Source organism: Carcharhinus amblyrhynchos, chromosome 12 (genome assembly GCF_965287045.1).
Source record: "Carcharhinus amblyrhynchos chromosome 12, sCarAmb.v2.hapA, whole genome shotgun sequence".
In the NCBI taxonomy this organism is placed as follows: domain Eukaryota; kingdom Metazoa; phylum Chordata; class Chondrichthyes; order Carcharhiniformes; family Carcharhinidae; genus Carcharhinus; species Carcharhinus amblyrhynchos.
The window spans coordinates 7,339,114-7,356,512 of NC_137335.1; the positions used below are offsets into that span (position 1 = coordinate 7,339,114).

At 42.0% G+C, this 17,399-nt stretch overlaps 1 protein-coding gene across 5 annotated transcripts in view; it reads left to right on the plus strand.

Moving 5' to 3' along the window:
• The window catches only part of pak5 (p21 protein (Cdc42/Rac)-activated kinase 5), a 209,070-nt gene that overhangs the window by 41,866 nt on the left and 149,805 nt on the right, over nt 1-17,399 (plus strand). Inside the window, exon 1 of one of the 5 annotated variants that reach the window (XM_080200030.1) lies at nt 14,307-14,370. The exons of the other annotated variants lie outside the window; for them this stretch is intronic. The gene's annotated coding sequence lies outside the window, so the exon portion shown is untranslated. Of the gene's footprint in view, nt 1-14,306; nt 14,371-17,399 lie in introns of those variants that run through there. 5 annotated transcript variants of the gene reach the window in all.

Genomic DNA, 17,399 nt, shown 5'->3' on the forward strand with positions numbered 1-17,399 from the left:
AGGTACTCTGTCAGAGAAAGAGTGCAGACTCAATGGACCGAATGAACTCCTTCTGCACTGTAGGAATTCTATGAGTGTGTTTATCCAATCACTTGGTGCTTCTATATCACTCTAAACACTGAATATCCTGCGGCAAGGTTAGGCAGGATTACTAATTTTCCTTTCTGTTAACATAATTTGATAATTAATTGAAGTCCACATTAACATATTTATTTGACAGTTTTACACAGAAGATGCCTAGTACTTTGTTATATTTTCTATTTACTGCAATTCTGTCAATGTTGAATCTGTTCCTAACAGCAAACACGTGACTCTAATCACTGGTGTGCATACTTCCTGACTACCCATATCCAGCCACTTACACACTTGCTTTTACTTTCAAGTTAAGGACTAAAATTCACAATTCATTCTAGAGACTAATGCAACTTGCTAAAACGTAAAAGTGAAGCTTCCTATGTTATTTACCTTAGTAACACATCACCTATTCAGTGCATTCATAACACTCACATTGTCATCTGGTACTACAGAACTAGGATATTGCTGAACAAAGTCACATTAGCTGGAATTCACTGACTGTTCATGTTCCACTGCCACTGCCAGTGAGAACGGAAACTTGGCGCTCAGCCAAATCTCGATTCACTGTAGAGGCTCTGGAGAATCCCAGCTGTGGGCGAGGTTAGAGAATCCAGCCCATTGTCAAAGGTTTTCATCTTCTGTTCATCAGGACAGTCACGTGAACACCAATGTCAGAAGAAACAACAACAGCGTAGTATATGAGAAAGGGTGCTGATTGGTTGGCAAGTGGATTCTGATTGGCCATTCCTTGCCAAAGAGAGTTAATGATATTTGGCAGTTAACTGCCATGCATGGTTGAAATTTAACCAGGCAGCTTGATCCTGATTGGTCAAAGCATTGCCCTGCGGAGTGAACCAGCAAATGACGATCACTTATTTCGTTTAGCTGGAACAGATGCAATGTGTATACGTGTTTTTTTCTGTCTGCAAAGAACGGGGCCCTGTGTACTAATATCTGTAGCTTCCCATATACAGCCATGTGCCACACTCCAAGATGTAGAGATGCCGGCATTGGACTGGGATAAACACAGTAAGAAGTCCAACCAGTTTATTTGATAGTAATACCACAAGCTTTCGGAAACACTGTTCCTTCGTCAGGTGTGTGGAAGGTTCTGACCAGAGAAGGGCATATAAAGTCTCACACAGTTTACACAATACTGATTAGAATGCAAGTCTTCACAGCTAACCTGCTATTCAAGTCTCAAAGATGCAGACAATGTGAGTGGAGACACTTCAAGCCCAGCTGACAATCTTAAATTGGTTGTCACTGTTATCTTTTGCCCACAGATGAAGGACCAAAAGATCCTACCGGCGTGAACAGCCAGAAGATTCTAGCCATATACATGTTACAGCTAGCCAAAATAAGCGATTGTCATTCTCTGATTCGTTCCTCAGGGCAATGCTTGACCAATTAAAGTCAAGCTGCCTGGCTTAATTTTTCGAACAATGCTTGGCGGTTAACTGTCAGCTACCATTAACTGGCAACGCTTTTACCAATCAGAGTTCTTTTGCCAACCAATTAACCTTCTCTTCCCATACAGTATAAAGTTGTTGTTTCTACTGATATCATTATTCTCGTAATTGTCCTGATCTGTTCAAGATGAAAAGATTTGACAAAATGTCTTTTCTCAGCAAAGCTCAAATTACTGGACAGTGGAAAGCTATAGTTTTAAGTTGAGCTACCACAGAATTTCTCCCCACATTCTTTGCCTTTGCACACTTGGGATAACTCAGGTCATACTTTAAAGGAAGGGACGAATTTTCCTATTCCACTTGCCACAAGAATTGTAGTGGGCGAGGGACAGACCAAGGAAAGGTCCGGTGATCTCAGGTGGGATTTTCTGGTTTTGGAGCAAGTGCAGCTGGAAAATCACGCCTTAATTCTTAACAAAAGAAAGGACCAACATGAGGGTTGGACCTTCCATGATCTTGTGTGCCATGTAGGCTGTACCATCAGCTCTTTCCATTGTATTACACATAGCTAGTTTCCTGTACAAACTCACTCTTTTGACTTCTCAACAAGCATTTGCCAGGGGTCCTAGCAGAGTTAGGAGAGGATTATGCCTAAATTTGGCTTGCTTAACGTGCATCAACCAGTTTAAATTATATTAGTAATTGTACCACAAGCAAGCTACTGTCTGTGATGTAACTTTCTTCTGTCTCCTCAAGTTAGAAAAGGCTAAATTCTGACTTGTTGTGCTGAAGTTGAGTAACCAGTAGAGATGTGTTTATGGAGACTCAATAAACCAAAAATGCAATGAGATCAGGACAATCTTATAGTTAACATGTAACATGTCACTAATGGGCACAAATTGTTGTGCGCTAGGCTCCTTCAGGCCAACATTGTGGATTCTTTCAGTCTTTATTCTACCTACTTTCCATAGATGTACCATGGGAGACAGAGATGTTATCTAACAACATCACCCTGGCTACTTGCGCCACCATGATATTGCAACAAAATTCTCTGGACTCCTGACTCCAGTGCTGCCCCACCTCTCCAGAATGAAAAGAAGATGGGTGGTTTGGGTCAGAGAGTTTGCTGGTTCAAACTTTCAGCCTGTTCATTGAGTCTCTGTGTGAATAGCATAAGGTAGAGGTGCTCAGATCACTTCATTTGTCTCTCTCTCTACCTTCTCTGAGCTAAACCTGTTTCTCTGAAGTAAATACTAATCACTTAATTATATGAGCAGTTATGGGCCCCATAATCGACAGTATGTGTCGGCTTAGGAGGGGGTTCAGAGGAGGTTCACAAGAATGATCCCAGGAATGAAGGGTTTGTCATATGCGGAGCAGTTCTGGATCTATAATTGATGGAGTTTAGAAGGATGAGGGGGGATCTAATTGAAACTTACAGAATACTCAGAGGCCGCGATAGAATAGATGTGGAAAGGATGTTTCCACTAATGGAAGAGACTAGAATTTGAGGGCACAACCTCGGAGTGAAAGGACGCTCCTTTTAAAACTGAGATGAGGAGGAATTTCTTCAGCCAGAGGATGGTGAACCTATGGAACTCATTGCCAGAGAGTGGTGTGGAGGCCAGGTCATTGACTGTCTTTAAGACAGAGATAAATAGGTTCTTGCTCAATAAGGGGGATCAAGGATTATGAGGTGAAGACAGGAGAGTGAAGATGAAAATCATATCTGCCATGAATGAGTGGCAGAGCAGACTTGATGGGCCAAATGGCCTAATTCTGCTCCCATATCTTTTGGTCTTATGTTATGAATTTTGCCACCTCGCCCGCCCATGGCTAGCAGAGAAAATTCTGGCCATGGTGATATGTTAGTTGCAAAAAAATTATTCAAAGGTGGAATCAAAACTCTGAGAGAAATATTAAACGGTGGATGAATCCGTAACTTCTTAATTTGAGTTCCCACCATAGTCTTTGTCTAGGGCAGAATGATGCCTAAATTTGGTTTGCTAAACTGTCATTCATGGATCAGACTCAATGATATTATCCTTTACACTACCAATCGCTGGATTCCGGGGAAGTGCCGGAAGATTGGAAAACGGCTAATGTTACGCCGTTGTTTAAGAAGGGTGCCAGGCAAAAGGCGGGGAATTATAGGCCGGTTAGTTTAACGTCTGTGGTAGGTAAAATGTTAGAATCCATCATTAAGCAGGAAATTGCGAGGCATCTTGAAGGGAATTGCTTGATAGGGCGGACGCAACACGGTTTCATTAAAGGGAAGTCGTGTCTGACAAATTTACTGGAGTTCTATGAGGATGTGTCTAGGGCAGTGGATAGAGGAGAGCCGGTGGATGTGGTCTTTCTGGATTTTCAGAAGGCGTTTGACAAGGTACCTCACAAGAGGTTATTGCAGAAGGTCAGGGGACATGGAGTTGGGGGTAGGGTGTTAGCGTGGATAGAGGATTGGTTGTCAAATAGGAGGCAGAGAGTGGGGGTCAATGGGTGCTATTCGGATTGGCGGATGGTGACTAGTGGGGTGCCCCAGGGGTCGGTGCTGGGGCCTCAGCTATTTACCATTTATATAGATGATCTGGAGGAGGGAACCGAGTGCAGGGTGTCGAAATTTGCTGATGACACCAAGATTGGGGGAACGGCAAATTGTGCGGAGGGTGTGGAGAGTCTGCAGAAGGATCTAGATAGGCTGGGCGAATGGGCCAGGAAATGGCAAATGGAATTTAATGTTGGCAAGTGTGAGGTGGTCCACTTTGGTAGGAAGAATGGTAGGAAGGACTATTACTTACGTGGCGAAAAACTGCAGCAGGCGACGGTGCAGAGGGACCTCGGGGTCCTTGTGCATGAATCGCAAAAACCCAGCTTGCAGGTGCAGCAGGTGGTCAGGAAGGCGAATGGGATGCTGGCCTTCATAGCGAGGGGGATTGAATATAAAAGTAGGGAGGTCTTGCTGCAGCTGTATAGGGCATTGGTGAGGCCGCAGCTGGAGTACTGTGTGCAGTTTTGGGCGCCGCACCTGCGCAAGGATATTTTGGCCCTGGAGGGAGTGCAGAGGAGGTTTACTAGGCTGATACCGGAGCTGAGGGGATTGAGCTATGAGGAGAGGCTGAATAAACTAGGCTTGTACTCGTTAGAGTTTAGAAGAATGAGGGGAGATCTCATTGAGACGTATAAGATGATGAATGGGATGGATAGGATAGAGGTGGAGAGACTCTTCCCGCTCAAAAAAGACAGTAGGACTAGGGGGCACAGCCTCAAGATAAAGGGGAGGCGGTTTAGAACGGAGTTGAGGAGGAACTTCTTCACTCAAAGGGTGGTGAATCTCTGGAATTCTCTGCCCGTTGAAGTGGTGGAGGCTGCCTCGCTAAATATTTTTAAGAAGCGGGTTGATGGGTTTTTGATAAGAGAAGGGATTAAGGGTTATGGGGAGAGGGCGGGAAAGTGGAACTGAGCCACGACAGATCAGCCATGATCTTATTGAATGGCGGGGCAGGCTCGAAGGGCTAGATGGCCTACTCCTGCTCCTATTTCTTATGTTCTTATGTTCAATTAGCACACACTACTGATGAACAAATTAACCTTTGACAAATCATCAAAAGATGGAGAATCAAGTCACAAACTAACAATTGGTTATTAACCTTCTCATAATTAGTAACATTTAACATTGAGTCTGTAGCTCTTTAGTACATGGGGTTAATTGGTGGAATGAACAATGAGGCTGCAAATCCAGTTCAATTATGTCGCAGCAATTCAGCACCAGCTGACTTGCTGATAAATTTACAATATTGAGATCAGCGCCAGAAAATAATCATTTTGATGGCTCTTTTATGACTGGGCACTTCAGTTAATGACAACTTAACAACAATAAGTAGACAATGTTTTGCATAGATTGATGTCTACATGCTTAGTGTTAGCAATGTGTCCAGAACTTACACAACCTCAACCTGCTGAGTTGGTGAAGTTCACCTTGTCTGTGTGGGCAGCGGCACAGTGGTTAGCACTGCTGCCTCACAGCACCAGGAACCCGGATTCGATTCCTAGCTTGGGTCACTGTCTGTGTGGAGTTTGCACGTTCTCCCTGTGTCTGCGTGGATTTCCTCCGGGTGCGCCGGTTTGCGCTCGCAGTCAAAGGTGTGGTTGATTAGCCCTGCTAAATTGCTCCTTAGTGTCAGGGGGACTAGCCAGGGTAAATGCATGGGGTTTGGGTGGGATTATGATCGGTGCAGGCTCGATGGGCCAAATGGCCGCCTTCTGTACTGTAGGACCTATGAATCTACACCTCTGGGATGATGGTGTGAGACCTACAAGATAACGTGGTGAATCCCTGTCTGTAGGGCTAAATATCTGTTCCTCTTGCATCCTCCTCTTCTGGACAAATGTTGTTTCTGAGCTGTTAGCTATATCTGACTATGCGACTTCTTTAAAGGTACACCTCTGCTGTTTACAGGGACACACTCTTCGATGTATATTAGAGAATCTCTTGCACTGTGATATTCAATTAATACCATGTAAACATAGTTCCGATTTCTGCAAATAACTTCCACCGCTACTATCTTATAAGTGTCAAACACCGTCTTATAACTTTGATATTTCAAAGAAAGCTCTATCATTGACCAATCTGGCTGATGCATGTTAGAAGATTTGGCCTCTTTAGGCATCAGAATAACTCAAACAACCATGTTGATATTCTCCTGTGACACTGGATTAACAAAACATCACAAACTAGGCACTTCTAGCTATCTAACTTCTGAATTTACTTTTAATAAAGAGCCTTTCGGGTAAGGAATGACATATTTATATCCTGTGAAATGGTTATGTGATCAAATGATTTAAAACCATTTCAGAAGATACACTGCCTACGTTAGGACGGTTGGAATGGAAATATGAAATGTGGTGCAAGCAAGGAAAAGAGGCAGGATAGTTCGATCGTCAATGAGGGTGACAGATTGAGGAAGAGAATAAGGGATAAAGCGCCACGCAGCATCTTCCTGTGTAAGCTGTAATACATTGCGTAAACAAGCCGGACATACTTACCCCCAACAGCATTATGATAATGTGGGTCAACATCTTTCAAGTTGAGCTAGTTTCAACATTGTAGTTGCTGTTTTTGTATTCCGTATTAGGACAGAGCTCTGCCTGCTCCAATGTTCTGCACTGCAGGTGTAAAGATTGGCTAGAAGTGTGGGCACATTGTTGTCTTGAAACTACCGATGCGGAATATTGATGAAGATTCTTAAGAGATCAAACGCAGCACATATGAACCCAGAATTATAATTTTACTTCCTCTGATTTGTACTATGTTGGGCTGGACTGTGATGTGAGAGTGGGTTAACTTTTAGCTCATTTTACTTAAAACGTGAGGATTTCTTCTTTGCAAGGGTGGTTTTAGTTTCATTTTCTCATCAGTTTTTCCATCTCTTGCACTGAATGCTTGAATCAGAAGAAATTTAGGAAGTGGAGCTCTGATTACAGTGGGAGAAATCTCCAGACCACACCTTGGCAGCCAGCAGTAAAGAGTTGGGGTTGCCCGCTGTGATTAAATGTATTCCTGGAGGTTTAATCACATGACTTTCTCCCGATCTCCAGCCATTCACCAGCTAACACACCCATTCTTGTGACGCACCGTCTTCCTCCTCCAATTGGAAAACAAAAAGACTCATCACCCAATTGGATGATGCTTGATGTCAGCTAAACAGCCTTTGCCTTCCCTAATTTTCAGAATATTTTTATCTGGTAAAGAGGAATGTTCAAATAAAAATCTACTCTTAATGCCATTATGATATTTCTCCAAGGTTGCACACAAGGGCGGCACAGTGATTAGCACTATTGTCTCACAGCGTCAGGGACACGGGTTCAATTCCCAGCTTGGGTCACTGTCTATGCAGAGTTTGCACATTCTTCCGGGTACTCCAGTTTCCTCCCACAAGTCCAAAAGACGTGCTGGTTAGATGCATTGGCTTTGCTAAATTCTCCCTCAGTGTACCCGAACAGCTGCCAGAGTGTGGCGACTAGGGAATTTTCGCAGCAACTTCATTGCAGCGGCAATGTAAGACTACTTGTGACACTAATTTTTTTAAAAAGCAGTGTCCTGGAAATAGATCTTCAATTCCTGGGGACCCAAGGCCAATCCTGCTGAGTTGGCAACCCTATACAGAGACTTCATGTATCTCACAATGTTCATGTTGGAAAACCCCTGCATTGAAATGGTTCAAGAGTTTTTTTGTGAAAAGATTGATGTTTTTGGTGGAATACTGTCCCTGCCAATGATCAGAGTACTCCAATCCCTTTCTAATGAAATTACGCCCAACAACGACGTATATGCAATTTCACTGGAGTTTCAAGCAATCTGCTTGTTGACTTTGATATCACATCTTTTCTCACACAGTGGTGGGACAGATTGTTGTAACTCACAGTGCAAATAGTACTTGACTTCATCAGAGTTATTGCTATGAATATTGACCTGTACAACACGACACATCAGTATATTTCTGCCTTCCAGCGAGCACATTGTTGGATTGGCTTTCCCTTTGCTATGACTTGCTGTCTGATACTAAATCTGGAGTGGTCTAGTTGACCTCAATACAGTTTCTTTTCTGTACAATGCTGCTAGTATTTCCATGCTGTCATGCTCTTTATAAATAGATAGTGGAAACAGTCTCCTGTATTGATTTATTTTTGTTCCACCAAGTAAAGATAGTTAAGGCTTCCACTATACTATTCCCAGCATTTGCATTTATTTTTCTTTTGGAAACTGTTAACAGGCTTTATGCAAATATAGGGTCGGGAAAAGGAAGGTGGGGGCAAACGGGAGGAACAGCATCTCATCTTCCAAGTAGGCACTTTACAGCCTTTTGGTCTCAACATGGAGTTTAACAACTTCAGATAATTTGCTCTACCCCACCTCAACCCGTTTGTTTTTTTTTTAATTTTTAGTGTTCTTTACCTTTTATTTCTTTATTGTCTTTCTTCATTTTTCTTCCCACCTTCCCCCCCCAACTCTTTCCCCCTTCATCCCCTTTTCCTTACCTTTGCTACCCCCACGTCCCCTTTTCTACATTCTATCTCAGTCCAATTTTTTCCCCTCCCCAAACATCTTCATCTGTCAGAGCTTACAGCTTCTCAGCTGTTTGGCCATTCACACCCTTTATTCTCTCTGAGGATAGCTAATAGCAGTCTTTTCCTCTTGTTTCTATGGCTAAGACTTTCATTCCCTCCCCGTAGTATAAATATCTCCCACTTCGTATGCCTTTTAGCTTTGACAAAGGGTCACCTGGACTTGAAACGTCAGCTTTTTTCTCTCCTTGCAGATGCTACCAGACCATCTGAGATTTTCCAGCGTTTTCTCTTTTTCGGTTTCAGATTCCAGCACCCGCAGTGATTTGCGCCTATCAAAAAGAAAGGTCTGTGATAGGGTTGAAGACAGGAGAGATTATGGCCAGAACACACTCTCATCTCACCCGTCATGGAATCAGAGTGAGTGAGGTCTGATAATGGAAATCTCTATTGACCTCAGGCTGGAATTTCTGGTGTCTCCCAAGCAAAGCCATAAAATCTCGCTGTGCATGTCAGTAGGAATAACGGGAGAAGAAAAAAGGGGATGGTAACAGGACATATAAAGAAATAAAAAAGATGGATTTAGAGGAGGTGTAAATGGGAATAACATACCTCTTGTTAGTTTGACCAGATAAACTTTCTGGTAATTATGATATTTCTAATTCAAAAAGCAATGTTGAAACAACACTTATGAAATGCATAGCTTCATTGAAACAGTGCAAGAGGCCAAGGACAGAGAGGTCAGCGTGGGAATTAAAATGGGAGGCAACTGAAGTTTACAATTCAAACCTAACTTGGTTTCATCTGGTTTTAACAGCTACTTTGTGTGTCTGTGTGGTGGAGCCAGGGTTGTAAGCTGGGTGAACAAGGAAAGGTGGCAGAGGAACCCAGTCTCTTGACAGAGGATGGCACAGAGTGAAATAGTTTGTTGTTTCTTTTCCCCCTTATGGCACATATTTTTCAAAAGCACCAGCAGAGCAAAATGCATTGAATCTGTTCTTGCTGCTTTCTTAGATTGCACTAAATAACAAGTTTGCCATTTTTAAATATAATGTTCTTCAAGTAATGGCAATGTAATAAGTACCTATTTATCTTTAAATTAAATTGCAGGAATGTTTGGCACCTTGGATAGTGGGGAGGGAGGAGGCAAAAGGTCACGATTAACTGCGCTTCTGTCTCAATAGATTCTGCAAGGGTTTTCTGTTTTTATTCCAGTTTTCATGCACCTGCGGTACTTAGCTCTTGTATGCAGTAATGCTGTTTGGTGACTTCAGTTGATTTACCATCAGGTTCTGGATAAGAAGAACTGAAAGTTTACGTTGCTTTGTGTGGTCAGATGTTTGTATTTGCCTTCAGCATATATACTTATAAGAGAATCATAGAATCCTTGCAATACAGAAAGAAGCCATTCGGTCTATCGAGTCTGTACCGACCACAATCCCACCCAGGCCAGATGCCCAGAGCCCCATGCCTTTACCCTAGCTAATCCCCCTGACACTAGGGTCAATTTAGCATGGCCAATCAACCTCTTTGGACTGTGGGAGAAAAACTGGAGGAAACCCACACAGACTCGGGGAGAATGTGCATACTCCACGCAGACAGTGACCCGAGGCCAGAATTGAACCTGGGTCCCTGACACTGTGAGGCAGCAGTGCCAACCGCTGTGCCACCATGCCGCCGTAATCCTCTAAACAGAATTTAAAATCTTGATTATTTTGTACAATTTAAGCTGTCAATTCTTTATTTACAGATGCTGATTTTCCTGTCCTATGAATTACAAGGAATAATTCACCTGACAGATTTAACGTTAAAACATTTTTTGGTTACAGACTTGTGGAGATCATTGTATTAATCAAAAATTGCACACAGAACATTCTGGACTGAATTTCCAACCATCTGTGGCAGCAGACAAGAGAAAGGGAAGCCCTAAAATGGGAGGGAAATCACACTGGGGTGTCCCCATGAGATTATGGAGGAGTTGGATTGATGGGGGACATGGTTACCCTTCTGGCTGCAGCGAGTAACCAATAGGGGCTTAATGATAGAATCATAGAATCCTACAGTGCAGAAGGAGGCATTCAGCCCATCGCGTCAGCAGCGACCACAATACCACCCAGGGCCTGTTCCCATAACCCCACATAATTACCCTGCTAATCCCCCGACACTAGAGTCAATTTAGCATGGCCAATCCACCCTACCTGCACACCTTTGGACTGTGGGAGGAAACCGGAGCACCCGGAGGAAACCCATGCAGACATCTGGAGAATGTGCAAACTCCACACAGTGATCCGAGGCCGGAAGTGAACCTGGGTCGCTGGCGCTGTGAGGCAGTAGTGCTAACCACTGTGCTGCCCGATGGGCACTGTTCCATCATTGACCAGATTTTCGATCCATTGCACAGTCACCTCAGGAGACTGCCCAGGAATAGGACAAATAGAAATAAAGAAGTATGATCTTATAACTGTTGTAGAGACATGGCTGCAGGATGACATAGATTAGGACCTGAATATTCATGGTACATGACATTTAGGAAGCACAGGAAGTGAGGAAGAGGTGGAGGGGTGGTCCTATTAATTAATGATGGTATTAGCACAATAGAGAAGTGTGACCCAAGTTCAGGAAACCAGAATATAGAAGCTGTTTAGCTTGAGATGGGAAATGATAAAGACAAGAGGTCATGTGGGAATGGCGTGCAGGCTCCTAACAGTATCCATATGGTATGATTGACTATAAAGGAAGAAATAATGGGATCTTGGCACAAAAATATGGTGATAATCATGGGGGATTGTAGTCTACATATAAAATGGAAAAATCAGGTGGGCAAAGGTAGACTATATGAAAAGATTATAGAATGTTTTCAGGATAGACATGTTGGTTAGCATTGCTGTTCGCGGCACCAGGAATCCAGGTTCAATTCTGGTCTTGGGTGGAGTTTGCACATTCTCCCCCTGTCAGTGTGGGATTCCTCGCACATTCCTAAGATGTGTAAGTTAAGTGGATTGGCCGGCTCAATTGTCCCTTAGTGTCCAAAGATGCAGAGGTTGGATGGATTGGCCATGGTAAATGCACGGGGATTGGGTGGGGGGATGGGGTTAAATTGCTCTTTTGGAGAGTCAGTGCAGGCTCAGTAGGTCAAACAGCGGCTTTTGCACTACTGATTCTATGGTTCTGTGGATAGTTTCTCAGAATAGCACGTTTTGGAACCAACCAGAAGGCAGAATATGCAAGACCTGGCATTATGCAACAAGGTAAAATTCATTAATGGTCTCATAATGAAGGCACCCCTAGATAGCAGCTATCATAATATGATTGAATTTTACATTCAGTTTGAGGACGGAAAGCTTGGACAATTTGATGGCACGAGGGCCAAGTTAGCCAAAGTGAACTGGCAAATTAAGTGAAGGCACAGGTCAATTTAATTACAGTGGCCGACATTTCAGAATACAGAGTAGATACATTTCAATGAGAAAGAAAATTTCCAAGGGGAGGACCTGCCATTTGTGGTTAACTTAAAAGGTAGTATCAAATTTAAAGAAAAAGCATATAATTGCGCAAAGGTGGGTGGCAAGTTAGAAGATTGAACAGAATATAAAACCATCAAAGAATGACTACAAGATTAATAATGGAAGAAAAATTAAAATTTGCATTAAAGCAAGCCAGAAATGTAAAACATATAAAGAGTTTCTATAGGTATTTAAAAGAGAGAAGAGTTGATGTAAGTGTTGGTTCTATAGAAGGTGAGTCTAGGGAATTAACAATGGAAAATTGAGAGTTGACAAATCAATTGAACATCAGTCTTCACTGCAGAGGATGCAAGTTACATTTTAGAAATAGCTGTAAATCAGGAAATGGGAGGGAGATACTCAGAAGAATTATATTCACCTGTGAAATGGTACTGAGTAAATTGTTGGAGCTGTGGGCTGACAAGTGTCCATGTCCTGATGGACTTCATTCTGGGGTGTTAAAACAAATGGCGAGCAAGATAGTTGGTTTCAGGCTTGCAAAATTCCCTAGATTCGGGGTATATTTCATTGGATTGGAAAATAACGAATGCAACTCCTTTATTCAAAAAGGAGGGCGACAGAAGGCAGTTAACTACAGGCCAGTTAACTTAACATCTGTCATAGGAAAATGTTAGAAGCAATTAATAGCAGGATACTTGGAAAACATCAAGATAATCAGGCCTAGTCAACATGGTTTCGTGAAAGGGAAATCATGTTTAATCAGTTTATTGGAGTTCTTTGAGGAATAAACAAATGATGTGGATAAAGGGAAATCTATGGATGGGCTGTACTTAAATTTCCAGAAGGCATTTGATGAAGTGCCACTTCAAGGGTTATTGCAGAGAATAAAAGTTCATGGCCTGGGGGGTAGCATATTGGCATGCATAGAAGGTTGGCTAGCCAACAGGAAGCAGGCATATATGGACCTTTTTCAGTTTAGCAAGATGAAACAGGTGGTGTGCCATAGGGATCAGTGTTGGGGGCCTCAGCTTCTTACAATTTGTATAAATGATTTGGAAAAAGGAACTGAAGGTATGGTTGCCACATTTGCTAATGACACAAAGATAGCTAGGAAAGTAAATTGTGAAGAAGACGTAAGGAGACTACAAAGGGATATAAATAAGTTAAATGACTGGGAAAAGATCTGGTAAATGAGAAAATGCAAAATTGTCCATTTTGGCAAGAAATATTTTAGAAAAGCATATTATTTAAATGAGACTTTGCAGAGCTCTGAGATGCCAAGGGATCAGGGTTTCCTAATGCATGAATCACAAAAGGTTAATATAAAGGTTCAACAAAGAATTCAGAAAGTTAACAGAATGTTTCTGTTTATTGCAAGATAATTTAAGACAAAAAAGAGGTTATGTTCCAGTTGTACAGGACATTGGTGAGACCACATCTGGTCTCCTTATTTAAAGAAGGATATAAATGTGTTGGAAGCAGTTCAGAGAACGTTTACTAAACTAATCCTGGAATGGGAGAGTTGCTTTATGAGAAAACACTGGACAGACAAGGTTTGTATTCGCTGGAGTTCAGAAGAGTAAGAGGTGACTTGTTTAAACATACAAGGTCCTGAGGGGTCTTGATAGGGTGAATGTGGAGAGGAGGTTTTGTCTTGTGGGAGAATCTAAAACGGGGGTTTCTGTTTAAAAATAAGGAGTTGCTCATTTATGACAGAGATGAGGAGAAATTTTTCTTCCTCAAAGTTTTGAGTCTTTAGAATGTTCTTCCTCGAGAGACGGTAGGAGCGGAATTTTTGAATATCTTTAAGACAGACTTGATAGATTCTTCTTAACCAAGGGGTTGGAAGGTTATCAGGGATGTATGGGAATGTGGAGTTGTTACAATGGATCAGTTATGATTGTATTGAATGGCGTGGGCTTGAGGGCTGAGTGGCCTACTCCTGCAGTATGGTGGGCAGACATCAGAGCCAGAAGCTTCCATTCATCAGTGCCCAGTACTGTGTGTGGCTTTCACCCCTCAGTTTTCAAAGACCCTAACCCTTCTTGACCTTCTTTCTTTCTTGATCTGTGGCCAGCCCTTGTGCATGACTCCCCTGCTCACCTTGACAGCTGGCAGGCCTCCTCTTGGCCCTCCAGAACTGGGTGTCTACACGCTGTCCTTAATTGAATGGGCCTTGAAAAGGCAACCACTTAATTAGCTGCCTTCTTCAGAATTGCCCTTTGAGTCCTGCCACAGGCACTTGTGGGTTCATATTTCATCCTAACGGTGGGATCATGGAATACAATTGAATCATAGAATCGACAGTGCAGGAGGAGGGCATTTGGTCCATCGAGCCAAACAGTAATCCCATCCAGGTATGTCCTATCCCTGTAACCCCATATATTTACCCTCCTGATCCCCCTAACATTAATGGGCAAATTATCATGGCCAATCAATTGAAATTCAGAATGAAAATTCAGCCCTCTGTATATAGTTCAGTTTTAGCAATGCATTGTACAAATGTTGGCAGTTATCTTAACCATTCTGTATATTTGATGACCCATGATCCTCTCGATTTTTACAGTATTTTGCTGAATGTGTGGTTTACTTGAATTAAATCAATATAAATGTGCCTGCTGCTTCTGCTGATGCATATCATGCATGCAATTAAATTTGGTTATTTGTTAAGATCTGAATGTGTTTATTGCAATGTGTTTAAAAGCAAATTCTGATCTTGCAACTGTGCTGTGCGGAAAGTCGAAGGCTGACAAGACCTGGTGACTCCATATAATTAACAGCAACTAGAGTTGGATACGTAACATATTTTCGGATAAGGCTGTAACACAGTTGGAATTTGGATGGCCAACTGCTGCAGGGTTGGATTATTCAGCTTAACACTTCCAATCTACTTTGGGATGTTAAAAATTGTTGCCATGTGAAATATGCCACTGAGTTCCTCAGCGGTTGTGAATTCAGTCACAGTCTTGAGAGATAAGAGACTGTGATAACACTCAGACCAGCGTGGATACTCAAGGGTTTTGTGTATAGTTCTGCATATTTACAAAAGTGTAAATATAGTGTATCAAAACTGTTAAGAATACAAATACAGCAGGTTTACAAAGAGAAGACAGGTCAGTCGTCTGAAATTTAAATTGTTTTAATCAGTTTGTCAACTCTGATGGATCCGATGGTATTTTTTTAAAATTGGTGAACTTGATTTAATTTTTTTTATATATATTGGCTTTGGTGGAGTGCTGAGCTGTTGGTGACACTGTGTGAGAGGTTGACATCGCCAGCAGCAACTGCAAATTAAAATTGAGAGACTCAGTAAGCTTGCTGGCTGGAAAGACCCAGTAAAACTGAGCCTTCCTGACTGCCAAACCTTTCTTTGGAGTTGCTGTTGGCCGTGTGAAACCCTCAGGAGGCAGCGCATCTAGCATCTCATTAAACTAATATATAAATAGCTTAATTGTATGGCTAATACTGAAGTCTGTGCTATAAATATTGCTGTTGCTATTTAGTGTGTTTTATTGTAACTGGGGTTAACGACTAATAGTTTCTCCATCTTCACTTTTGCTCTTTGCATATTCTGGACTGTGCTGAAAGCTTCCTTAACCTGCTTAGACTTAGACTATCTCATTTGCCTACTCTAATGCTTCAGTCGGCTTGTTGCCTTTAGTCATGTTTCTCCAATTCCTCCCTCTGACCTTTGCCATTGAATGTGAGGTGGTGTCAATTGGAAATATAGGGGATTGGAAAAAATATTGGAAAATTGGAATATTGGAAAAAATTGGGGATCTTATAGAGACGTATAAGAAAATGAAAGGGATGGATAGGGTAGAGGTAGGGAGATTCTTCCTGCTTAGAAAGGATAGCAGGACTAGAGGGCGCAGCCTCAAGATAAAGGGGGGGGAGCAGTTTAGATCGGAGTTGAGGAGGAACTTCTTCACTCAAAGGGTGGTGAATCTCTGGAATTCTCTGCCCATTGACGTGGTAGAGACTACCTTGCTAAATATATTTAAGTCACGGGTAGATAGGTTTTTGACAGACAAGGGAATTAAGGGTTATGGGGAGAGAGTGGGAAAGCAGAACTGATCCACTTCAGATCAGCCATGATCTTATTGAATGGCAGGGCAGGCTTGAGGGGCTAGATGGCCTACTCCTGCTCCTATTTCCTATGTTCTTAAATAACATAAAATTATGGGCAGTCCCCAACATACCTAGGTGCTGTTGTGCAACCACAATGTTTCTACTCTACACATTGAAATAACATGGTATTACATTTACAATAATCAGCAAGAATAGTGTACTTTACCACTGAATAAACTAACCAAGATTACGGGAAATACAACTACCTTTGTCAGTGCTTAGTGCAAATTTGTAACTCCATACCACTTGGAGGTGGTAAGAAGGGCTTAAGTAAGCGAAAGATAATTGAGCAGAAAGATATACTTGCACCTTTCTATCTAGCACCTTTCAACCTCAAGGCACTTTGCAGCCAATGAAACATCTCTCCATTGTTATATGTCAGAAACGTGACAACCGATTTGCGCAGAGCAAGTTTCCACAAGTGTCAATGTTATAATAACCCAGATAACCTGCTTTCAAGTAATTTTGAATAAGAGACAAATAGCGGCCGGGACACTGCAGATAACTCTCCTGCTCATCTTCAGAGTAGATCTCGTGATCTTTTACATCCACTTGAAAGAACAGGCAGAGTCTCAGTTTGACATCTCAACTGGAAGTCAGCACTTCTAACAGTGCAGCACTCCCTCAGTATTGTGCTGCCAGCTAATGTAAGACGGTAATGAATATAATTTTTTTTGGCTGACATGGATGAATGCCCATTTTAAACACCGGATGTTTAAGCGATGGTGATTGCAGTAGAATGTCTTTTTTCTCCTAATCAAATCCGTTTTAAAAGTCATTGAGAAACATTAGTCATTTTGATTTGATTTATTGTCACATGTTTTAGTATTCAGTGAAAAGTATTGTCTCTTGTGCACTGTACAGACAGCATACTGTTCAAGGAAAGGGAAGAGTGCAGAATGCATTGTTACAGTCATAGTTAGGTGTAGAGATAAGATCAATTTTATGCAAGGTAGGTCTGTTCAAAAGTCTGATGGCAGCAGGGAAGAAGCTATTCTTCAGTCAGTTGGTACGTGACCTTAGACTTTTGTACCTTGTTCCCAACAGAAGAAGGTGGAAGAAAGAACGTCCGGGCTGCGTGGGGTCCTTGATTAATCATTTGTCAATGATCGCAAAATTTGACAGACTTTACATTCTTCTCTTAACATTGAATTGTGTTTTTGTGTAGAGTGTTTGAAGTCCTTTCCAAGGATTTGGCATGCAAGACAGATGTTATTCCCAGTTTGACTTTGCTACACATAATTGAGAAAAACAA